We start from the raw sequence: 26,390 nt of genomic DNA, 5'->3' as shown, positions 1-26,390 counted from the left end.
GACCAGGAAAATTACACTCAGCATATTTTGTAGTTACACTGAAGCACAGTTCATTTTGGTTATGTAAACTTCCTGGAAGCTAAATCACAATCCTATCACTGCATCTGTCATCTAAAACAGGGGTTGGCAACCTGTCGATCACAATCTGCCCATCGATCAGAGGTAGATCACATCCCTTCTCTTCTGAACCCAGAAACCTATGACAGGAGCAGCGTCAACATTCAATGGAACCGATTCCTGCATTTTCCCCCTGCAGAAGTTGAAACTCTGCTTCTCCTCCTCTCCCTTACACTGGCATTCAGTGCAAGAGGAAAATACAGGGGATCTGTTATAGCAAATGCTTTCCACACCACCCCTTCTGTTCAGGTTCTCCTTTCTTCTTCTGCCTGAGCCCCCCTGTGTACTCCCTCCCGTGACACTGTCCATTGCTCTATTGAAAGTCCACTTTTAACCACTTCCCCATGGAAGATTTACCCCCCTTCATGACCAGGCCACTTTTTGCTATGCAGCACTACGCTGATTTAAGTGACAATTGTGCAGTCATGCAACGCTGTACCCAAACAACATTTATATATTTTTTTTCTCACACAAATAGAGCTTTCTTTTGGTAGCTTTTGATCACCTCTGGGTTTTTTACTATATAAAATAAAAAAGATCAACAATTTAAAAAAATATATATTTTTTACTGTCTGCTATAAAACATATCACGTAAAAAAAAATTAAAAAAAAATCAAATCTCTTAATAAATATTGGCCAAAATGTATTGTGCTACATCTCTTTGGTAAAAAAAAAAAAATCCCAATAAGTATTGAGTATTGATAGGTTTGTGTGAAAATTTCAGCATCTACAAACTATGGGAGAAATACTGGCATTTGTATTTATTTATTTTATTTATACTTGTAATGGCAGCGATCAGCGACTTATAACAAGACTGCGACACTGCAGCGGACAGTCTGACACGAACTGATGCTGGGGGATCTAACCAACTGCCACTGACATCACCAGTGCCATTATTACAATGATCAGTGATAATAATATGCACGGTCACTGTACTAATGACACTTGGAAGGAAGGGGTTAACATCTAGGGTACTCAAGGGGTTAAGTATGTGCCTAATATGTGTTTGTGTGTGTACTTGTCACTGAACACAGCTCTGTGCTGTTTACACTGACAGAGCTGTGTTCTATAAGTCTCAGAGCTGATAACCAGGTGCCGGCAGTCAATCACTGGCTGGCACCTGGTGATTGGCATGTGCTGTGAGGAATCACAGCACAGCTGGGTGGGTGCGTGCACACTTCCCCTACCCGGAAATGCAGAATCACATATATATATATATATATATATATATATATACAGTTGCAAGAAAAAGTATGTGAACCCCTTGGGATTACGTGGAGTTTTGCATGAATTGGGCATAAAATGTGCTCTGAACGTCATCTAAGTCACAAAAATAGAAGAACACAGTCTGCTGAACATAATACTACACAAACATTAGATGTTGCCATGGTTTAATTGCACATAACATGTAAACATTCACAGTGCAGGGAGGAAAAAGTATGTGAGGCCCTAGCTTAATGACTTCTCCCAGAGCTAATTGGAGCCAGGAGTGAGCCAACCTTGACTCCAATCACTGTGATGATATTGGATGTGTTGCTGACAGCTGTCCTGCCCTTAAAAAACACACACCTGTTTTGGGTTTACTGGTTTCAAGAAGCACTGTCTGATGTGAACCATGCCTCGCAGAAAAGAGCTCTCAGAAGACCTACGATCAAGAATTGTTGACTTGCATGAAGCTGGAAAGGGTTACAAAAGTATCTCCAAAAGCCTTGATGTTCATCTGTCCACGCTAAGACAGACTGTCTACAAATGGAGAAAGTTTAGCACTGTTGCTACTCTCCCTAGGCGCGGTCGTCCTGTAAAAATGACTGCAAGAGCACAGCGCAGAATGCTGCATAAGGTAAAGAAGAATCCCAGAGTGTCAGCTAAAGACCTACAGAAATCTCTGGCACATGCTAACATTTTTGTTGACACATCTACAATAAGGAAAACATTAAACAAGAATGGAGTACTTGGGACACCACGGAGGAAGCCATTGCTGTCCAAAAAGAATATTGCAGCACGTTTTGAAGTTTGCAAAAGAGCACCTGGATGTTCCACAGCACTACTGGCAAAATATACTGTGGACAGATGAAACCAAGATTGAGTTGTTTGGGAAGAACACACAACACTATGTGTGGAGAAAAAAAGGCACAGCACACCAACATCAAAACCTCATCCCCACTGTAAAACATGGCGGAGGGAGCATCATGGTTTGGGGCTGCTTTGCTGCCTCAGGGCCTGGACGGATTGTTGTCATTGATGGGAAAATGAATTCCAGAGTTTATCAAGACATTTTGCAGGAAAACGTACGACCATCTGTCCGCCAACTGAAGCTCCGCAGAGGATGGGTGATGCAACAGGACAATGACCCAAAGCATACAAGTAATTCAACAAAACAATGGCTGCAACAGCACAGAATACGCCTTCTGGAGTGGCCCAGTCAGAATCCTGACCTCAACCCGATTGAAATGCTGTGGCATGACCTTAAGAGAGCGATTCACACCAGACATCCCAAGAATATTGCTACACTGAAACAGTTTTGGGAAGAGGAATGGTCCAAAATTACTCCAGATCGTTGTGCAGGTCTAATCTGCAACTACAGGAAACGTTTGGTTGAGGTTATTGCTGCCAAAGGAGGGTCAACCAGTTATTAAGTCCAAAGGTTCACATACTTTTTCCTCCCTACACTGTGAATGTTTACATGTTATGTGTAATTAAACCATGGCAACATCTAATGTTTGTGTAGTATTATGTTCAGCAGACTGTGTTCTTCTATTGTTGTGACTTAGATGACATTCAGAGCACATTTTATGCCCAATTCATGCAAAACTCCACGTAATCCCAAGGGGTTCACATACTTTTTCTTGCAACTGTATATATACACACACATAAACATACACACACAAGATTATGTGCAGAACGGCCACTCTGTAGCAGTAAAGCTACAATGGGCCGGTCGCAAAGTGGTTAAGGTATGCTAAGTTTTTATTTTTACAATGATTCTTGTTTTATTATATTTTTCTAAGTTTTCCTTACGATTTAGTTAGCCTGTGCTAGTTGATTTCTTTAAAAAAAAAAAAAGGGCACTGAACCCCGGGATCTTTGATCTCTTTCATGTTGTTTAGGTAGATCTGCACCTCTCACTGGTTGCCTACTCCTGATCTAAAATGTATTCGTACTTTTTTCATTTAGGCTGAAAGGAAACATAAGCTTGGAACTGATCCCAAGTACTACTTATGCAAACATGATTACACTTGAACAATACAAGTTTCAGCCACTACAAGGTTTCAGCTACTACAGATGCTTGTGTTACAAAATGCTTAGTATTATTTGCTAGTAATCTACTAAGTGACTGTTATGCAAGTGACTCTCTAATCCTCCTGTCTTAAATTAATGGAACCCTGTATGCATTCCAAGATTTTTTCTACACTGAGGTTGTCTGCCAAAATGTATTTTAAAAAGAGTCCCTTATGGAGAAACAAAGAAAAGGTTTGCCACCCATTGGTCCTTGGAGCGGGGCTGGAAGGCTTGGAATAGAATGATACCTGCAAAAGTTTGATACAGAGCTACGTTTCAGATCAATAAACAAACTCTGTCCCCAACCTGGAAATCAGATGACTTTTTAAGGAGGCATTTTGTAAACGTTTTCTAGTGCTGTGTGGTCTTAAAGTACATCTATAGACATATCATGTTAATCTATGAAAACACCAAAAATTCTGCACCCCCACCCTAAATCTTATAGCTGCTCTCCAAATATCCACTATGATAATCAATAATTATAAAAGAACAGCACTCACCTAAAATGACTTTCTTTAGTGTATATCCAGAATGTGCAAACACATAAAAAAAAAACTAATTGCATCAAATATACTATAATGTGCAAATAACGCAGATGATCAACATATCAAAAAAGTGCAAACGTGTCAAAATTCAAATAACATCAGACACAAAGTACAAAAAGTGCTCAATAGTGTAAATAAAACTGTACACAAATCATAGGTTATGATTGTGCATCAACGTCCATCATACGTAAACTTGTGAAAGACAAAGCCAAATCCAATTTCTGTAACTTCCACCCGATCTTTGCTCCTACTCTAAGCTACCTCACTCCCCTTTGAAGGGGCAACGCACCTCCCTATATTGACCCCTTAATATATAAGAAGGCCATATACAGCCTATTAATAAAAAAATCAACCGGAGCTTGAACACTCCAAAGGCAGCTCTTAGGCTACTTTCACACTACTCCATTGCAAAAACATGTTAAAGACATATGTGTTTTTGCCACATTTCTGGTGCATTTTGCACCTGTGAAAAAAAAGACATGCAACTGTGGGTGTGTTTTTGTCACATTTTTAATGCATTTTCCTTTTCTAAACAAGGGTGCGTTTTTGATACAGTTTCCATTTATTTCAATAGGGGGATGTTTTTGGTGCATTTTTTTCTACCGCACCAAAAATAAAGCTTGCAACGGACCTGCAACTGAACAGCATGAAGAGTTCCACAGGATTTAATGGTCATGCGTTTTTCCTCCAAAAAAACTGAAAAAATTTTCAGTGTGAAAGCAGCCTTAGGCTTAATAAATGCTCTCCCATAAAAAGTAAAGAAGGATGCAGGCGTCACTGCGCAACATGTATACACTTTATTGAATCCGTAAAAACATGATAAAAAACTCACATTGTCAAGTGCTGTCACTTCGGAAATAGTGTTTTTTTTGGTCAAACAAATACACAGCTGGTAGAACTGGGGGTAAGTAGGACTATCCAAAAGTCTGAACGTCACTGCAGGGTGGGAAGTAGGCATGAGACAAGCTACATTTCCAATGCCCTTGAGCAAAATAATTAGATTATATGTGTGTGTATATGTATGTATGTATGTATGTATGTATATTTATAGGGCAGTCCTTGTGGACACAGCCAGCTTAAGAGCGACAACGCCACCATTATTTCTGAAGACGCAGCTTAGTGTTGTCAATTTTGCCAAGGTAAGTGATACAATGCACAGAGGTCTTACAAGATTAACATGTAATTCCTGTGGCTTACAGGGTGAGTTTTTTCTTGTACTTTACCAAGATATTCTTTACTTTTGCAGTCATTCTGCATTTTATGACAGTCCACTGTACAGAACCTGATCACGCTGCTGCAAATAAAGTTTGCACAAAAAAGCGAGCTGTGTGATACGCTGAATTGCACCCCACACTGCTCCTTACTTCAGTTGGGTAAGGACAGCTGCTGGAGAGGTAAAGCACTCCAGCAGCTGTCCCTTTTAGAGTGAATGCAGCCTCAGTAGTCTCTTAAACTGTATTCCCTTCCTTCTGTAGTTCTTTTCCTGAATTTAACAGGTTTAACCTTTAGTAAAATGATGGCTGGATGGGACTTTCATCGATCCAGGTGGGCATCATATGACGTCCACCTGGATCAACGTCACGCAATTTTTTTTTTCGTATTTCTTTTCTCTAAAAAATTATGACAAAAAAATTACAATTTCAAAAAACTCGCCATGCCTCTTACGAAATACCTCAGACTACTTTCCAAAAAAGGTTAATTTGGCGGATATCCGTACTGTCCTGACATTTTTGGGCCTCAAGAAATTAGATTGACCATCAGAATAGCAGGACTGATCGATTTTCAAACATATACCATAGTTTTGTGGACTCTACAACTTTCCTACAGACTAAATAGTATACACTGATTTGGATTATTTTTCACCAAATAAATGTAGCAGAATACATATTGGCCTAAATTTATGAAGAACACTTATTTAATTATTTGTGTTTATTTAGCACTAGCTAAAGAAGCTCTATTTGTGTGACCAAAATGATAAAACTTTACTTTGGGTACAGTGTTGCATGACTGAGCAATAGTCATTCAAAGTGCAGCAGCGCTGAAAGCTGAACATTGGCCTGGGCAGGAAGGGGGTAAAAGTGCCCAGTACTGAAGTGGTTAAATAGAACCCTCACACAAGGTTATGAAGTTTTTTTTTTAGAGACTTCCTTAACCAGGATTCTGTGGAACTGTAGGGCTCTCCAGAGGTTGCTAGGTGTTCCTTGAGCAATCAGTAATTTCTGCATCTTAAAGCTCGTTCACACTAGTGCGTTGTAAAATGCAATACGCATTTTTTTGAAACCACATATCATGTTTTTAATGCATTGCATTATAATTTATCACAATGCAGAATGCATTTGATCCCTGGTCACCTAGGAAATAATTGACATGTGACTCAAAAATGCACATAAAATGTGTGGCGTGTTTTTTGTGTGTTTCCATTGAAAGGAAGAAGCATTTTTGGTGCGTTTCCCAAACAGGGCACTAAAGATGCAGCAAGCAACGATTTTAAAAAATGCAGTGCATTGAATCAAATAAAAACACACAGATGTGAACCGTTAGGTAGCATTTAAAGGGGACTGTTTTTTGGGCATTTTTGCCATGCCTGGAAGGTGCATTTTAGCATAACAAATGCGCAGCAATGTGAACATGGCCTTAGGTAGGTAACCACTGGCACTAATGATCTTTTTAGCACTCTGTAAAAGCAGCATTTTCAAAAACACTCTTAGGTTACAGTCACAACTGTGTTTTGGCCCAACCGGGGGGTCCCCGCAGACTGTCTATTGTGCCCAGGGCCAATCGCTCACAGCTGATCACTACACAGCAAATACATGCAAGGGGCAGCATTAAGTTGCGTTAGCCAGCAGACTCCCATTGCTTTAAGTGGGGCTGCCTCCCAAAACCCCTGCTTGGGTTCTTTCATGCATACACTGTCAAAGCGTAGGTGTGAATGTGGTGGTCTTAGACACTTTTCCTTCAGCATGCATTTGAATAAAGTTCGGTTGGAAATTTTCTGTGCGGCTACTTTTGATTTTTCAGTCAAAGAATGTTGGGCAGGAGGGTGGCGATGAGGCCATCCACGGAGGAAATTTCAGCCAGCTCATCAGGAACTGTACACAGTGGGGTTATTTACTAAAACTGGAGTGCAAAATGTGGTGCAGCTCTGCATATAAACCAATCAGCTTCCAGGTTTTATTGTGAAAGCTTAACTGAACAAATGGAACTTAGAAGCTGATTGGCGTCCATGCACAGCTGCACCAGATTCTGAGCGCTCTAGTTTTAGTAAATCCACCATCCATCCAATTTGTATAGTATATGGCCTGTTTAAAGAACATTCTTCCCACTGACCATCAGACTAAAGGAGGCACTTTACTAACCACCAATACTGATTATTAAGATAATGGGGTTTTTTCACAACTGACCATGTGAGAGAACAATTTTTACTGTCTGACCTTCTTTAACCCCTTCATGCCTAAGGGTAAAACAAATCTAAATGCCTAAGCACAATTTTGCAACGTTGACATGTGTTAGTAAAACTGTACATATCACAACTACTTTGTACATCCAGGTGAACTATACCACACATTTTTCAGGACAAATTGGGCTTTCATTTGGTGGTAAATGGTAATGGATATCTCCTGATTTGTTTTTTTTATTATCAAAGGAAAACTGGCCCAAAATAGTAAAAAAGAAATATTTTTTTTTATTTAGCTGTGTTTTTCTTCTTACTACCATAACCTACCACCAAAGAACAACCCAAAATAAATTCTCCGGCTCTTGACGATCACAGCGATACCATAGATGTGTATGTTATTTGTTGTTTGTACCCGTAGTACAGCCCAGAAACAATAGTGCGCCTTTTGTTTTTGTCTTTTTTGTTTTAACTAAAACACACTGACATTGACACCAATTTTTTTTTTAAATCCCGAACTTTGACACTGGCACTGAACTAGATCATACCTTGATCTAGGTATTTTTTCTTTATTTTTTAATATTTATCTTTTTTTTTTTTACAAAATTTTTTTTTCTCTCTATGCCAGGAGTTAGAGAGATACAATGTATCTCTCTACTCCATTCATAGAGAGAGAAAAAAAACAAGGGGACTGGGCTGTACAGTGACTGATCACTGTGACAGCCAATCAGGCTATCACAGCAATCATGTGACCCGGAATCAGGAGTCCTATGTCCCGATCGTTAGAACGGGACCCGGGGCTCTCAGTGACATCACGGTCTTTCTGCTGGGAGCGCGCAGTGCACAAAGACAGGTACGCAAATATGCGGCCCCACGGAAAAAAGCCCAGTTCCATGAGGCTGCATATTTGTGTGACGTCGGCGGCAAGGCCTGTGGATCTCTCTCTCTCTCTCTATATATATATATATATATATATTAGTAGAGGTTCCCTGAGAAGTGAAAGTTCTTTCAAGTGCTGCTCCATGTTGGGAAAGACTGCTCAAGGGCCCTTTCACACCGATCTGTTTTTCATGCATTTTTGGGGTAACTATAAGCAGAAGAAAAATGCATGAAAAACGTATGCCTTTTAATCCAATGAAACTCTTCACAGTAGTGCGCTGCAGATGCATTTCATTTTTAAAAGTCCTGTATGCTGCTTTGCACCTCCCTATTGACATGAATGGAAAACACATAAAAAATGCAAGGCCCAGTGTGAAAGCACTCTTAGAGCCGGTTCACAATTGTCTGTCATTCATAGCAGTATTTCGTAAACATTTATTATATTACAGCTTAGCAATTCTTGGATGTGATGGCTGCATTCGTTTTCTTTTTTTAGACTTTTTCTTTGATTTTCATCTGGTGATCCAGCCAGTAAGACTGTTGTTTTTCAAAAGCACAAGCTCTCCTCCTAATGTATCAGTTAGAGAGCTGAGACAAACCATTTATCACTGGCAGGGGTGCTCACAATGATTAGCTTTTATTTATGTAAAACTTTTATTCCAAAAGAAAAAAAAAATGTTCGCTGTGATTGCTTATAAAGTATTAGCTGGAGCTTGGCTTCAGTTTGTTAGTGTATTTAAAACTGCCAGTGCATCTAACACTCCGCTCCCCCAGACTGACAATAGTGCGCTCTAAATGTGCCCCCTGTGCTCCTTCATCCAGAGTGGAGGCACTGTAATACAAAAGGTATGTTACTGGCCAGATCACTAAGGGAAAACAGATGTGGAAGAAAGCCTAAAAAACAGAAAACTAATGCAGCCATCACTTCTAATGATTGATTGGTAAGGTGCAATATATGACATTTTTTGTTTACCACTGCTTTAGGCATGTTTCACATACGTGTGTTTTTTGGTGTGGAACTCTATATTATTATTATACAGGATTTACATTGTGCAAACAGTGTGCGCAACGCTTTATAATTTAAAGGGAAACGGTAGTTACGATACAATTGGGTACAACATGGCTAAGCGGGCCCTGCTCATCCCAGCTTACAATCTAGCAGGGTGGGGCAAGTGGTGCAAAAGGTTAAAACTGTGGGGGATGAGCGCATTTTCACAAAAGCGCATTAAAGATGCAGCAAGCAGGAATTTTTTCTTTTTATACGCTTTAAAAAAAAACACAGGTATGAACAGATCCTTATTGGTGCTACCCTCTTTAGCCCTGTTCTCTAGTCCAGCCTTTCTCAAGCAGGGTGCCGCCAGAGGTCTTCAGGGGTGCCGTGACATCCTGGCAGAGAAAGGCTATCAGTTAAGCCCGAGCTTCCGATCCCCAGCAGGACTGTAAGACCACTGAGCAAAGGAAAGCAAAGGGAGGGTTCTTCTGTGCTCTCTGCTTCCTCTAGAGTGCAGAACCTGGCTGTGTGAGGAAAGGTAATGTACTGTAACTTTTTATAGGGCAGTATACATGTGTTTGTATGTCTGTTTGTGTACATGTGTCTGTGTGTGTACACGTGTCTGTATGTGTGTATTTACATGTTTGTGTGTACATATGTGTCTGTGTGTGTACATGTGTCTGTATGTACATATGTTTGTATGTACATGCGTTTGTGTGTTTTAATGTGTTTGTTTTTATAGGTGTGTGTGTATGTATTTTACTTTTAATCTTGACCCACTATTCCTGTACTTTCATTTTTAGGACATGTTCGTAATAGCAGCAAGGACTGCTCCTCTGAAAAGCAATCCACGTTCAGATCACTTTTCAGAGACATTCGACAGGTGGTAAAGAGGCAATATGTTGCCTCCTCACCACCTGTTTTAACCAGGTAAAAAGCAGCGTCACCACACCACAACCGTGTGCAATGCGTGCACAGGTGCAGGCTGATTGTAGTTCAACCCTATTCACCTGGAGGTGTACTTCCAGCTGCAACATGTGTATACCCCTAGCTGATGCTTCAGGGGGAGCACATGGAGGTAAAAGTAGCTCAAATGCATGGTTTTACAGCCCTATAACCTCACTGGTGAACAAGCCCTTGGTTCACATCTTTGTGGCTGTGTGTAGGGCAACCCACTCATTTCAATGTGCTGCCTTACCCACAGAAATGCATAGAAAGTTGTCCCTGACCCTTTTTAAAAATGCACCACACCAAAAACGCCCAGTGTTGCCAATGTATGGGGGTACCCCTAAAGAGCAGCAGAGCATCTATCTGCGTGTCAGGAATAAGCATAATTTTGTGTGCGTTCCATGACACACAGTAACGTGAACCAAGCCTTAGACAGGGGTGCCTCGATTGAAAATACTTTTTAAAGGCACCCCAACTAGAAAAAAGTTGAGAAACACTTCTCTAGACCAGTGGTCTCCAAACTGTGGCCCTCTACAGTATTCCTCTGAAACCAACAATGGGGCATAATTCCTGCTAATGACATCAGCAATGGGGCACTATTTCTCCCATTGACACAAATTCCTCCCACTGATACCAATGATGGGGCATTATTCCCCCCACTGATACCAATGATGGGGCACTATTCCCCCCACTGATACCAATGATTGGGCACTGTTACCCCCACTGATACCAATGATGGGGCACTGTTACCCCCACTGATACCAATGATGGGGCACTGTTACCCCCACTGATACCAATGATGGGGCACTGTTCCCCCCACTGATACTAATGATGGGGCACTATTCCCCCCACTGATACTAATGATGGGGCACTATTCCTCCCACTGATACCAATGATGGGGCACTATTCCTCCCACTGATACCAATGATGGGGCACTATTCCTCCCACCGATACCAATGATGGGGCACTATTCCTCCCACCGATACCAATGATGGGGCACTATTCCTCCCACCGATACCAATGATGGGGCACTATTCCTCCCACCGATACCAATGATGGGGCACTATTCCTCCCACCGATACCAATGATGGGGCACTATTCCTCCCACCGATACCAATGATGGGGCACTATTCCTCCCACCGATACCAATGATGGGGCACTATTCCTCCCACCGATACCAATGATGGGGCACTATTCCTCCCACCGATACCAATGATGGGGCACTATTCCTCCCACCGATACCAATGATGGGGCACTATTCCTCCCACCGATACCAATGATGGGGCACTATTCCTCCCACCGATACCAATGATGTGGCACTATTCCTCCCACCGATACCAATGATGGGGCACTATTCCTCCCACCGATACCAATGGTGGGTCATTAACCACTTCCCGCCCGGCCTATGGCCAGATGGCGGCTGGCAAAACACCTTGTCCCTCCGGGTGTCCTTTCAGGCATGCGCAGTTTTCATGCCCGCAGAGCCACGCAGCGGCGCGATCTGTCACCGGCCGTGTACCTTGGACACGGCCAATGACAGATCTGAGTACCGGCCCCGTTGCCAGTACCATGTGACCTGCTGTGACCAATCACAGCAGGTCACATGACAGTTGTATACAATGGATTGCTTCCTGTCATGCCATCCATTGTATACAAGTGTGGCTAGCTGTGAATGGTCACAGCGATCACATGCACAAGCTGAGCCAATCACAATGGCAAATCTCCCTGCTGCCATTTACGTCCAAACTCCTCCAGCGCTTAGTCTACAATCGCCTAAGCTCCCACCTCAATGACAACAACCTCCTTGATCCCCTACAGTCCGGCTTCTGTCCCCTACACTCCACCGAAACTGCCTTACTCAAACTCTCCAATGACCTGCTAACCGCCAAAGCTAATGGCCACTATTCAGTGCTCCTACTCCTTGACCTCTCTGCGGCCTTCGACACAGTCGACCACCCCCTCCTCCTCAAACTACACTCCCTTGGCCTCAGAGATTCCGCTCTCTCCTGGCTCTTGTCCTACCTATCACAATGCTCCTTTAGCGTTACCTATAACGCTACCACCTCCCCCTCACTCCCCATCTCTGTTGGGGTCCCTCAAGGCTCTGTCCTCTGGCCCCTTCTCTTCTCCATCTACACCTCCTCCCTTGGCCAACTCATACACTCTCATGGCTTCAACTACCAACTCTATGCCGACGACACACAAATCTATCTCTCAACCCCTCGCCTCACACCCTCAGTTTCCACCCAAATCACAAGCCTACTAAACGACATATCAGACTAGATATCGCTCCACTTCCTTAAACTGAACCTCTCCAAAACCGAGCTCCTAGTCTTCCCCCCTGCCCCTACACCGGCCCCCACTGACTTCTCCATCACGTCCAACAATGCCACCATCAAGCCTGCACGGCAGGCCAGAGTACTTGGTGTTATTCTTGACTCCAATCTATCCTTCCAGCCCCAAGTCCAATCACTAATAAACTCATACAGACTCCACCTCCGCAACATCGTCAAAATCCGCATGTTCCTAACCCCAGAAACCACTAAACAGCTCATCCACTCCCTCATCATATCACGACTCGATTACTGCAACTCCCTCCTCACTGGCCTGCCTCACCACAGGCTATCCCCGCTTCAGTCGATCCTGAATACGGCAGCCAGACTCATCCACCTTACCAACCGCTCCGTTTCCGCCACCCCCCTCTGCAAATCCCTCCACTGGCTTCCGATCGCCCAACGTATCAAATTCAAAATCCTAACACTGACGTACAAAGCTGTCCATCATACTGCCCCGAACTACATCACTGACCTAATATCCAAGTACCACCCAACACGCACTCTCTGCTCCTCACAAGACCTCCTTCTCTCTAGTTCCCTGGTCTCCTCCTCCCATGCCCGCCTCCAGGACTTCTCCAGGGCATTACCCATCCTCTGGAACTCCCTTCCCCAATCCATTAGACTATCACCTATTCTCCTCTCCTTTAGGAGCACCCTGAAAACCCACCTCTTCAGGGAAGCCTACCCCACCACCCGCTAATTGCCGACCTCCTCCACTCTTCCTACCATTCCATCCCCCACAGATATTTCCTCCTGTACCACTATCCCCTCCCTCCTAGATTGTAAGCTCCAAGGAGCAGGGCCCTCGAACCCCTCGTGTATCACATTGTAGTGTTATTGTACTGTCGCATGTACTGTCTCCCATTGTAATCTACAGCGCTAACCGAACTGTTGGCGCTTTATAAATACTGTATAATAATAATTCCTCCCACTGATACCAATGATGGGGCACTATTCCTCCCACTGATACCAACAATGGCGCACTGTTCCTCCCACTGATACCGATGGGGCAGAATTCCTCCAACTGATACCAATGATGGGGCACTATTAGTCCACTGACACCAATGATGGGGCACTATTCCTCCCTCTGATTCCTATGATGGGGAACTATTCCTCCCAGAGGAATGCTGCTGACCAGACCTTGATGTCCAGTCCAGGATGATTTACATACAATGCTCAGATTGTATGTCTATGTGGTATGCGCATAACCACATTAGATTTTCCATTTTATCAAGTTGGATTTGAAGCACATTTGGAATACATCCACTGCCTTTTCTCAATTTTATATATTACATGAACTTTTTACGTTCAATTGTCCTTTAACCTCTATAATAGGAGTGTTATATACTGGTTTAGTATATGTTGATGTTTTTTATTGATTGATTCACTTATTCTTTAGCGCTACATACCCCATATTTTTTCTTATTCCTCCCACTGATACCAATGACGGGGCACTATTCCTACCACTGATACCAATGATGGGGCACTGTTACCCCCACTGATACCAATGATGGGGCACTGTTACCCCCACTGATACCAATGATCGGGCACTGTTACCCCCACTGATACCAATGATGGGGCACTATTCCTCCCACTGATACCAATGATGGGGCACTATTCCTCCCACTGATACCAATGATGGGGCACTATTCCTCCCACTGATACCAATGATGGGGCACTATTCCTCCCACTGATACCAATGATGGGGCACTGTTACCCCCACTGATACCAATGATCGGGCACTGTTACCCCCACTGATACCAATGATCGGGCACTGTTACCCCCACTGATACCAATGATGGGGCACTATTCCTCCCACTGACACCAATGATGGGGCACTATTCCTACCACTGATACCAATGATGGGGCACTATTCCTCCCACTGATACTAATGATGGGGCACTATTCCTCCCACTGATACCAATGATGGGGCACTATTCCTCCCACTGATACCAATGATGGGGCACTGCTACCCCCACTGATACCAATGATGGGGCACTGTTAACCCCACTGATACCAATGATGGGGCACTGTTACCCCCACTGATACCAATGATGGGGCACTATTCCTCCCACTGATACCAATGATGGGGCACTATTCCTCCCACTGATACCAATGATGGGGCACTATTCCTCCCACTGATACCAATGATGGGGCACTATTCCTCCCACTGATACCAATGATGGGGCACTGTTACCCCCACTGATACCAATGATCGGGCACTGTTACCCCCACTGATACCAATGATCGGGCACTGTTACCCCCACTGATACCAATGATCGGGCACTGTTACCCCCACTGATACCAATGATGGGGCACTATTCCTACCACTGATACCAATGATTGGGCACGGTTACCCCCACTGATACCTATGATCGGGCACTATTACACCCACTGATACCAATGATGGGGCATTATTCCAACCACTGATACCAATGATGGGGCACTATTCCTCCCACTGATACCAATGATGGGGCACTATTCCTCCTACCCACTGATAACAATGATGGGGCACTATTCCTCCCACTGATACCAATGAAGGGGCACCGTTACCCCCACTGATACCAATGATGGGGCACTATTCCTCCCACTGATACCAATGATGGGGCACTATTCCTCCCACCGATACCAATGATGGGGCACTATTCCTCCCACTGATACCAATGATGGAGCACTATTCCTCCCACTGACACCAATGATGGGGCACTATTCCTCCCACTGTAACCAATCATAGGGCACTATTCCCCCCATTGATACCAATGATGGGGCAGAACTCCTCCCATTGATACCAATGATAGTGCACTGTTCCCCCCACTGATACCAATGATGGGACACTATTCCCCCACTGTGACAAATGATGGGGCACTATTCCTCCCACTGATACCAATGATGGGGCACTATTCCTCCCACTGATACCAATGATGGGGCACTATTCCTCCCACTGATACCAATGATGGGGCACTGTTACCCCCACTGATACCAATGATCGGGCACTGTTACCCCCACTGATACCAATGATCGGGCACTGTTACCCCCACTGATACCAATGATGGGGCACTATTCCTACCACTGATACCAATGATTGGGCACGGTTACCCCCACTGATACCTATGATCGGGCACTATTACACCCACTGATACCAATGATGGGGCATTATTCCTACCACTGATACCAATGATGGGGCACTATTCCTCCCACTGATACCAATGATGGGGCACTATTCCTCCTACCCACTGATAACAATGATGGGGCACTATTCCTCCCACTGATACCAATGAAGGGGCACCGTTACCCCCACTGATACCAATGATGGGGCACTATTCCTCCCACTGATACCAATGATGGGGCACTATTCCTCCCACCGATACCAATGATGGGGCACTATTCCTCCCACTGATACCAATGATGGAGCACTATTCCTCCCACTGACACCAATGATGGGGCACTATTCCTCCCACTGTAACCAATCATAGGGCACTATTCCCCCCATTGATACCAATGATGGGGCAGAACTCCTCCCATTGATACCAATGATAGGGCACTGTTCCCCCCACTGATACCAATGATGGGGCACTTTTCCTCCCACTGATACCAATGATGGGACACTATTCCCCCACTGTGACAAATGATGGGGCACTATTCCCCCACTTTGACCAATGATGGGGCATTATTTCCCCCACTGATACCAATGATGGGGCACTATTCCTCCCACTGACACCAATGATGGGGCAGAATTCCTCCTACTGATACCAATGATGGGGCACTATTCCTCCAACTGATACCAATGATGGGGCACTATTCCTCCCACTGAAACCAATGATGGGGCATTAATCCCCCAACTGACACCAATGATGGGGCACTATTCCTCCCACTGAAACCAATGATGGGGCATTAATTCCCCAACTGACACCAATGATGGGGCACTATTCCTCCCACTGAAACCAATGATGGGGCATTATTCCACCAACTGACACCAGTGATGGAGAACTATTCCTCCCACTGATACCAATGAAGGGGCACTATTCCTCCCACTGATACCAATGATGGGGCACTATTCCTCCCACTGATACCAATGATGGAGCACTATTCCTCCCACTGACACCAATGATGGGGCACTATTCCTCCCACAGTAACCAATGATGGGGCATTATTCCTCCCACTGATACCAATGATGGGGCACTATTCCTCCCACTGATACCAATGATGGAGCACTATTCCTCCCACTGACACCAATGATGGGGCACTATTCCTCCCACTGTAACCAATATTGGGGCACTATTCCCCCCATTGATACCAATGATGGAGCACTATTCCTCCCACTGACACCAATGATGGGGCACTATTCCTCCCACTGTAACCAATGATGGGGCACTATTCCCCCCATTGATACCAATGATGGGGCAGAACTCCTCCCATTGATACCAATGATAGGGCACTATTCCTCCCACTGATACCAATGATGGGGCACTATTCCTCCCACTGAAACCAATGATGGGGCACTATTCCTCCCACTGAAACCAATGATGGGGCATTATTCCCCCAACTGACACCAGTGATGGAGAACTATTCCTCCCACTGATATCATGGATGGGGCAGAATTCCTCCCACTGATACCAATGATGGGGCACTATTCCTCCCACTGATACCAATGAAGGGGCACTATTCCTCCCACTGAAACCAATGATGGAGCACTATTCCTCCCACTGACACCAATGATGGGGCACTATTCCTCCCACTGACACCAATGATGGGGCACTATTCCTCCCACTGACACCAATGATGGGGCACTATTCCTCCCACAGTAACCAATGATGGGGCACTATTCCCCCCATTGATACCAATGATGGGGCAGAACTCCTCCCATTGATACCAATGATGGGGCACTATTCCTCCCACTGATACCAATGATGGGACACTATTCCCCCACTGTCACCAATGATGGGGCACTATTCCCCCACTGTGATCAATGATGGGGCACTATTCCTCCCACTGTGACCAATGATGGGGAACTATTCCTCCCACTGTGACCAATGATGGGGCACTATTCCTCCCACTGATACCAATGATGTGGCAGAACTCCTCCCACTGATACCAATGATGGGGCAGAATTCCTCCCACTGACACCAATGATGGGGCACTATTCTTCCCACTGACACCAATAATGGGGCACTATTCCTCCCACTGACACCAATAATGGGGCACTATTCCTCCCACTGACACCAATAATGGGGCACTATTTCCCCCACTGACACCAATGATGGGGCACTATTCCTCCCACTGACACCAATGATGGGGCACTATTTCCCCCACTGACACCAATGATGGGGCACTATTTCCCCCACTGACACCAATGATGGGGGCACTATTTCCCCCACTGACACCAATGATGGGGCACTATTTCCCCCACTGACACCAATGATGTGGCACTATTTCCCCCACTGACACCAATGATGGGGCACTATTTCCCCCACTGACACCAATGATGGGGCACTATTTCCCCCACTGACACCAATGATGGGGCACTATTCCTCCCACTGACACCAATGATGGGGCACTATTTCCCCCACTGACACCAATGATGGGGGCACTATTTCCCCCACTGACACCAATGATGGGGCACTATTTCCCCCACTGACACCAATGATGGGGCACTATTTCCCCCACTGACACCAATGATGGGGCACTATTTCCCCCACTGACACCAATGATGGGGCACTATTTCCCCCACTGACACCAATGATGGGGCACTATTTCCCCCCACTGACACCAATGATGGGGCACTATTTCCCCTACTGACACCAATGATGGGGCACTATTCCTCCCACTGACACCAATGATGGGGCACTGTTCCTCCCACTGACACCAATGATGGGGCACTGTTCCTCCCACTGACACCAATGATGGGGCACTGTTCCTCCCACTGACACCAATGATGGGGCACTGTTCCTCCCACTGACACCAATGATGGGGCACTGTTCCTCCCACTGACACCAATGATGGGGCACTGTTTCCCCCACTGACACCAATGATGGGGTACCGTTTCCCCCACTGACACCAATGACGGGGCATTGTTTCCCCCACTGACACCAATGACGGGGCACCGTTTCCCCCACTGACACCAATGACGGGGCACTGTTTCCCCCACTGACACCAATGACGGGGCATTATTTCCCCCACTGACACCAATGATGGCGCACTATTCCTCCCACTGACACCAATGATGGGGCACTATTCCTCCCACTGACACCAATGATGGGGCACTATTCCTCCCACTGACACCAATGAGGGGGCACTATTCCTCCCACTGACACCAATGATGGGGCACTATTCCTCCCACTGATACCAATGATGGGGCACCATTTCCCCCACTGATGGGGCACTATTTCCCCCACTGACACCAATGATGGGGCACTCTTCCCCCCACTGACACCAATGATCGGGCACCATTTCCCCCACTGACACCAATGATGGGGCACCATTTCTCCCACTGACACCAATGATGGGGCATTATTTCCCCCACTGACACCAATGATGGGGCACTATTCCTCCCACTGACACCAATGATGGGGCACCATTTCCCCCACTGACACCAATGATGGGGCACCATTTCCCCCACTGACACCAATGATGGGGCACCATTTCCCACACTGATCTTGCTGCTACTCCGGCCCTTTGTTTAGAGATCTCTGCTGTGGGCACTGCCTTATAATACACCCAGCCTTGAGTATTGCGTATCTGCAGTGTTCCTCCCTTACCTGTATTTCCCTGTAATCAGGGGCGGACGGACCATTTGGAAACTCGAGCACTGCCGGAGGGCCAGGGGGCAATAGGGGGCCCCATGAGGTGCCCCTGGTACCTTTTTCATAGGCTTTTTTTTAGTTTGGGCAAGGACACAGGGGCCCCATGATCCCCTATTGCCCGGGGGCTCCATAAGCTGTCAGCCCGCCCCTGCCTGTAATGCTGATCTGTCCATGTGGTCGTAGAAAACAGAGTTGTGTTTTACCTGGAGGGGGGTGGAACCCTGTGCACAATGGCAGCCTTGTATGGGATGCTCATGGCATACCTCATGCAAGGCGGTTTTGAAGCAGAAATCGACGTTTCCTTCAGCCAAAGTGAAAAGGGTTAGTTATTTTTGTCCAGCGCTTCCCAGCCTCTCCCATCTCCACTCTGCTCCTCAGACGGGGGGCTGAGCCTGGCATACGCAGGCAGGACTAGCAGGTCGTTCTGTACAGTGGTGAGCGGATTTTCCGTACAGAGCAGGTCACTCAGGACAGGGTTAGTGGAGATCACGTTATGTGGGGACCAGGTTACTCCGTACGGAGAAGGGCAGTTCATGTGGAGACCGTGTCTTTCTGTACAGTGGAGGGCAGGTCACGTGGGTACCAGGTCACTCCGTACAGTGGAGGGCAGGTCACGTGGGTACCAGGCCACTCCGTACAGTGGAGGTCAGGTCATGGGGGACCAGGTCACTCTGTACAGTGGAGGGCAGGTCATGTGGGGATCAGGTCACTCCATACAGTGGAGGGCAGGTCATGTGGGGATCAGGTCACTTCATACAGTGGAGGGCAGGTCATGTGGGGACCTGGTCTTTCCGTACAGTGGAGGTCAGGTCACGGGGGACCAGGTCACTCCGTACAGTGGAGGTCAGTTCATGGGGGATCAGGTCACTCCATACAGTGGAGGGCAGGTCATGTGGGGATCAGGTCACTCCATACAGTGGAGGGCAGGTCATGTGGGGATCAGGTCACTCCATACAGTGGAGGGCAGGTCATGTGGGGATCAGGTCACTCCATACAGTGGAGGGCAGGTCATGTGGGGATCAGGTCACTCCATACAGTGGAGGGCAGGTCATGTGGGGATCAGGTCACTCCATACAGTGGAGGGCAGGTCATGTGGGGACCTGGTCTTTCCGTACAGTGGAGGTCAGGTCACGGGGGACCAGGTCTTTCCGTACAGTGGAGGTCAGGTCACGGGGGACCAGGTCACTCCGTACAGTGGAGGTCAGTTCATGGGGGACCAGGTCACTCCGTACAGTGGAGGTCAGTTCATGGGGGATCAGGTCACTCCATACAGTGGAGGGCAGGTCATGTGGGGATCAGGTCACTCCATACAGTGGAGGGCAGGTCATGTGGGGATCAGGTCACTCCATACAGTGGAGGGCAGGTCATGTGGGGATCAGGTCACTTCATACAGTGGAGGGCAGGTCATGTGGGGACCTGGTCTTTCCGTACAGTGGAGGTCAGGTCACGGGGGACCAGGTCACTCCGTACAGTGGAGGGCAGGTCACATGGGGCCAGGTTACTCTGTACAGAGGAGGGCAGGTCACGCGGGGACCAGGTCACTCCGTAGAGTGGAGGGCAGGTCACGGGGGACCAGGTCACTCCGTAGAGTGGAGAGCAGGTTACGCGGGGACCAGGTCACTCCGTAGAGTGGAGGGCAGGTCACGCAGGGACCAGGTCACTCCGTAGAGTGGAGGGCAGGTCACGCGGGGACCAGGTCACTCCGTATAGTGGAGGGCAGGTCACGCGGGGACCAGGTCACTCCGTATAGTGGAGGGCAGGTCACGCGTGGACCAGGTCACTCCGTACATTGGAGGGCAGGTCACGCGGGGACCAGGTCACTCCGTAGAGTGGAGGGCAGGTCAAGCGTGGACCAGGTCACTCCGTAGAGTGGAGGGCAGGTCACGCGGGGACCAGGTCACTCCGTAGAGTGGAGGGCAGGTCACGCGGGGACCAGGTCACTCCGTACATTGGAGGGCAGGTCACGCGGGGACCAGGTCACTCCGTAGAGTGGAGGGCAGGTCACGCGGGGACCAGGTCACTCCGTAGAGTGGAGGGCAGGTCACGCGGGGACCAGGTCACTCCGTAGAGTGGAGGGCAGGTCACGCGGGGACCAGGTCACTCCGGAGAGTGGAGGGCAGGTCACGCGGGGACCAGGTCACTCCGTAGAGTGGCGGGCAGGTCACGCGTGGACCAGGTCACTCCGTAGAGTGGCGGGCAGGTCACTCCGTAGAGTGGCGGGCAGGTCACGTGGGGACCAGGTCACTCCGTAGAGTGGAGGGCAGGTCACGTGGGGACCAGGTCACTCCGTAGAGTTGAGCGCAGGTCACGCGTGGACCAGGTCACTCCGTAGAGTGGAGCGCAGGTCACACGTGGACCAGGTCACTCCATAGAGTGGAGCGCAGGTCACACGTGGACCAGGTCACTCCGTAGAGTGGAGGGCAGGGCACAGATGGACCAGGTCACTCCGCAGAGTGGAGGGCAGGTCACTCCCTGGAGAGGAGGGCAGGTCACGCGTGGATCAGGTCACTCCGTAGAGTGGAGGGCAGGTCACGCGGGGACCAGGTCACTCCGTAGAGTGGAGGGCAGGTCCGCGGGGACCAGGTCACTCCGTAGAGTGGAGGGCAGGTCACGCGGGGACCATGTCACTCCGGAGAGTGGAGGGCAGGTCACGCGGGGACCAGGTCACTCCGGAGAGTGGAGGGCAGATCACGCGGGGACCAGGTCACTCCGGAGAGTGGAGGGCAGGTCACGCGGGGACCAGGTCAGTCCGTAGAGTGGAGGGCAGGTCACGCGGGGACCAGGTCACTCCGTAGAGTGGAGGGCAGGTCACGCGGGGACCAGGTCACTCCGTAGAGTGGAGGGCAGGTCAGTCCGTAGAGTGGAGGGCAGGTCACGCGTGGACCAGGTCACTCCGTAGAGTGGAGGGCAGGTCAAGCGTGGACCAGGTCACTCCGTAGAGTGGAGGGCAGGTCACGCGTGGACCAGGTCACTTCGTAGAGTGGAGGGCAGGTCACGCATGGACCAGGTCACTCCGTAGAGTGGAGGGCAGGGCACGAGTGGAGGGCAGGTCACTCCGTGGAGAGGAGGGCAGGTCACTCCGTAGAGTGGAGAGCAGGTCACGCGGGGACCAGGTCACTCCGTAGAGTGGAGAGCAGGTCACGCGGGGACCAGGTCACTCCGTAGAGTGGAGAGCAGGTCACGCGTGGACCAGGTCACTCCGTAGAGTGGAGGGAAGGTCACGCGGGGACCAGGTCACTCCGTAGATTGGAGGGAAGGTCACGCGGGGACCAGGTCACTCCGTAGAGTGGAGGGAAGGTCACGCGGGGACCAGGTCACTCCGTAGATTGGAGGGAAGGTCACGCGGGGACCAGGTCACTCCGTAGATTGGAGGGCAGATCACGCGGGGACCAGGTCACTCCGTACATTTTAGGGCAGATCACGCGGGGACCAGGTCACTTCCGTACAGTGGGGGGCAGATCACGCGGGGACCAGGTCACTTCCGTACATTGGAGGGCAGATCACGTGGGGACCAGGTCACTCCGTACATTGGAGGGCAGGTCACGCGAGGACCAGGTCACTCTGTAGAGTGGAGGGCAGGTCACGTGGGACCAGGTCACTCCGTAGAGTGGAGGGCAGGTCACATGGGGACCAGGTCATTCTGTTCTTTGGAGGACGGGGGACCAGGTCACTCCGTAGAGTGGAGGGCAGGTCACGTGGGGACCAGGTCATTCTGTTCTTTGGAGGACAGGTCACGTGCAGACCAGGTAACTCGGTCTAGTGGAGGGCAAGTCATGTTGGGACCAGGTTACTCTTTACACAGGAGAACAGGTCAAGTGGGGACCAGGTCTGTCCATACAGCAGTGAGCAGCTGTGTGCCAGTTCTGTGGCACTGCGCCGTGTAGTGGTAACCATGTGGGCTCTATATGCTTCAGCTTCCCCTCCAGCATGTTGAGCCGCTAATACAGGGAAACGTTTCTCCTGCTCTCATTATTTATTCCAAGCCATGTGCCGTTTCCTGTGGAGATCACCTGCAGTCAGCCTGTGGCCCGGTGCTTGCTGATGCTTCAGCTTCCCTGTGCCAGCCTCCCCTAGGGGGGGATCCAGCTGATGAGGGTTCAGCTTCCCATTGTGTCAGGCGGCCTATAGGTGGCCCATGTGATGATGACACAGAGGCAGGAGCCTTCCTAATTACATTGGTGTGTGTAAATAGAACATGATGCCTGAGTAATGTGCAGAGCAGGTGGAGTACACACTAATAATAGGATGGAAGTGTTGTATTGCCCCCCCCCCCCCAATTTGTTTAATCTGTTAAGAAATAGAAAGTGTTACAATCTGCATGACACAATAGCGTCGGGAGAAGTGCGGCAGTTGTAACGTTTGTGGCAGGACGTTGGGCTCGCCGCCAGATCCTAGTGAGCCATTCATATTGACAGGAGTCTGGCATACCTAAATGACACAATGTCATCCGCACACACACAAACACATCTGCTGATGCATATGCCTTCCGAATATTAAACAAAAGAAAAGCAAATCTGCGTATGAGTAGCTTCAATACCAGTCCAGATTAGTCACCCTGTGTTTTCTGATTATGATTTACTACAGCCATTATGAACAATCTGGTATGTGTTATATTTATGAGGACGTGGTGCAATAGCATTTCAAGCAGGCGACTCAATAAACGTGCCAGCGTCTGAATCCTGCTGTACTATGGAGGCTCAAACTTTGCTAGCAGGAGTTCTAAAACCATGTTCCAATAAATAACATGTTACATGAGAAGGACGGTGGTTACCTGCATTCTACCTAATGGGGTGTATTCTAATAAAGACACCCAGCATATAGAGCTGAAAAGAACAATGAAAGCCCCTCCAATGGGAAGATAGATGAGATTGACCAATCGGTGTATGGAGGAGGATGAGCCAATAGGGATCATCTTTGATTCCACCATATGGAAAGTGTGATGTCACGAGGCAGAGCAGTGTGTAAAAGGCTCCTTTTAATAGGTGTGTGTTGTGCTTTCTTCTCGCTAATGTGTGTTTTGTCATTTGCAGCCCTTCCCTCCCCTGTGATGGAAGCACTCAGACAGCAGCAGGAGGAGGTGGTGGATACAACAAAGAGAGCAGCACTAGTACAGTAACAATAGAAGCAGCACTGCCAGCGTATAGTGAGTTTTTTTTGTCTTTAAGGATGCTTGTATTCAGTCTTTAAATTACCAAGGGAGAGCTGCACACTCTCTGCTTGCTTTGTCCCTACTTCTAGGTTGATGCTGCTGTGCCTGTGTATTGCACTGTAGCTGCATCATCCCTAAGCCCTGTATACTCACACAGTGCATGTCAGGTGATCTGTACAGCTGAAGAAAGCTCAGCTGCTATTGCACTTTGACATCACACAGACGATCATAGGACTACATCAGGTATGATCCAGCTTTCCCAGAAACAAATACTATGCACTCAAGATTAAAGTCAGAACGCTTGTAAATATTTATTAGTATTAATGTGTAGGGGTCGTGCTGTGACTCTCCACACTGGAGAAACACATTACAAGCAATGGATGAGTAGAAAAGGAAACTGGGGGCCTTTTGAATCATTGCTGTAAAGTTGACTTAAAAGCTTTTTTAATATGACATTTGCTGTTTCATGATGGCATTTTATATACAGTTTTGCAGGTTTTCTTTTGAATTGTTATCTTTATTTCAGATATATCAATCTGCATCACTGCTTAACACTGAGCTATACACAGATGTAAAAGACCTATATTAATGCAGTTCGGTTATCATTAAAGTATAATTAAAGGCAAAACGTTTTTCTTTAAAAGTGATACTAAACCCAGGACCCTGCATTCATAATATCATCTGGTCTCCCACAGAATGTGGAAATGCAATTATTGTAGTAAATATAAACTGCTAAATACCTTTTCTCATCAGCAGTATAAAGCGGTCTTGTGACTTCTATCAGTGTCCAACAGAGCACTGGTTAAAGCTTGTAGGAGGAGTTTTCATTCTCCCCTGATTGTCTTATGAGGTTGCATAAGCCCTGACCCTTTGTCTGAGCAGTGCTGATTGGACCTGTGCTGATCACATGCACTCCCAAGAAAAAAACACTTTCTAGCAATACACACCAAACTGAGCATGTGCAGTGTCTCCTAGCCTCTGTTCTATCAGGAGATGTATTGGAGACAGTAGAAGGGGAGGATCAGAGAAGACAGGATCAAATATTATTTTTACACAGTGCGGAGGATTAACCCCTTATGTTCCACAGTGAGTATAACAAGCATGCTTTACTGCATATACAGACTGATTTTACTGTTGTGGGTTTAGTAACACCTTTAAGTTTCGGGGAAAGTTGAAAGGGATTAGAATACCTGTCAGGTTTTTTTGTTGTCTGTGTCCCTGTTAGGGAGATTCACCCTCTTTGTCTGGTGACCATTATCACTGAGAGCCTTCATTCCTGTTCACCAGAACAGGATTCAATGGGAAATCTTCCACTGGGGACACTAGTGCTAGTGACCCTGGTGACAAGAAGGGGTTCCCCTCCCTTTGGAGAGTTTTCCTCTCACTTCCTGCTGTGGCCATCGGACAGGAAGTGAAAGAAAATCTCCCCAACAGAACACAACTGACAGGTGTTATATCCCTCTCCTACTCTTTTAAAAATTAAACAATGTTTAGACTTTAATTCTTCTTTAATACATCAATGTGTGTATTTTTTTTTTATATTTCTAAATGCGAGATGCATAAGTACCTGAACTAATAATAAGTACTAATAAGTACCTGGATATTGGCCTCTTGCGGTCTGTGTGCGGCAAGGCTAGCATACGAGAGGATGCAGCAGCACAAGTAGCCAATTGATTCTTCAGTTGACAAGAAGCACACTCATAAGAGGAGAAAACAGAGAAATGAGATCGTCGCTGTACTGCTTCACCTTGCACTGTTTAATAACAGGCTAGGGGTGGGTCCAGGAGGATCTGTACTTAGAGAAATTGGGTTGAATGGTCTCTATGGAGCCTCGGATGTTAATAGACTTGTGTCCGTTTATAACCATCTACATCCAGATGGCAGTCGGGTGTAAACGGACAGGCTGTTTAAAGCGACTGTATAGTAGTTTAAACATATTTATCATATTCTGGTCA

The 26,390-nt window shown here is 47.2% G+C and overlaps 1 protein-coding gene and 1 long non-coding RNA gene across 4 annotated transcripts in view; one reads left to right on the top strand and one right to left on the bottom strand.

Annotated features, from left to right (window-relative positions):
• Window positions 1-19,454, bottom strand: part of LOC149460191 (uncharacterized) — a 52,684-nt gene extending 33,230 nt beyond the window's left edge. Inside the window, exon 1 of the long non-coding RNA XR_016313118.1 lies at window positions 19,242-19,454. This is a non-coding gene — a long non-coding RNA (uncharacterized LOC149460191). The remainder of the gene's footprint in view (window positions 1-19,241) is intronic.
• Window positions 19,455-19,641: 187 nt separating this feature from the next.
• TMTC4 (transmembrane O-mannosyltransferase targeting cadherins 4) overlaps window positions 19,642-26,390 on the top strand; it is a 186,354-nt gene continuing 179,605 nt past the window's right edge. The window contains exons 1-2 of one of the 3 annotated variants that reach the window (XM_089679945.1): window positions 19,642-19,720; window positions 24,317-24,429. The gene's annotated coding sequence lies outside the window, so the exon portion shown is untranslated. Of the gene's footprint in view, window positions 19,762-24,240; window positions 24,269-24,316; window positions 24,430-26,390 lie in introns of those variants that run through there. The other 2 variants (XM_089679946.1, XM_089679947.1) reach the window with 2 other exon arrangements.

Source organism: Staurois parvus, unplaced genomic scaffold (assembly GCF_062004578.1).
Source record: "Staurois parvus isolate SC_StPar_1 unplaced genomic scaffold, SC_StPar_1.0 ptg000233l, whole genome shotgun sequence".
Lineage (NCBI taxonomy): Eukaryota > Metazoa > Chordata > Amphibia > Anura > Ranidae > Staurois > Staurois parvus.
The sequence above is the reverse complement of the archived record's forward strand: the minus strand, read 5'-3'. Positions and strand labels throughout refer to the sequence as shown.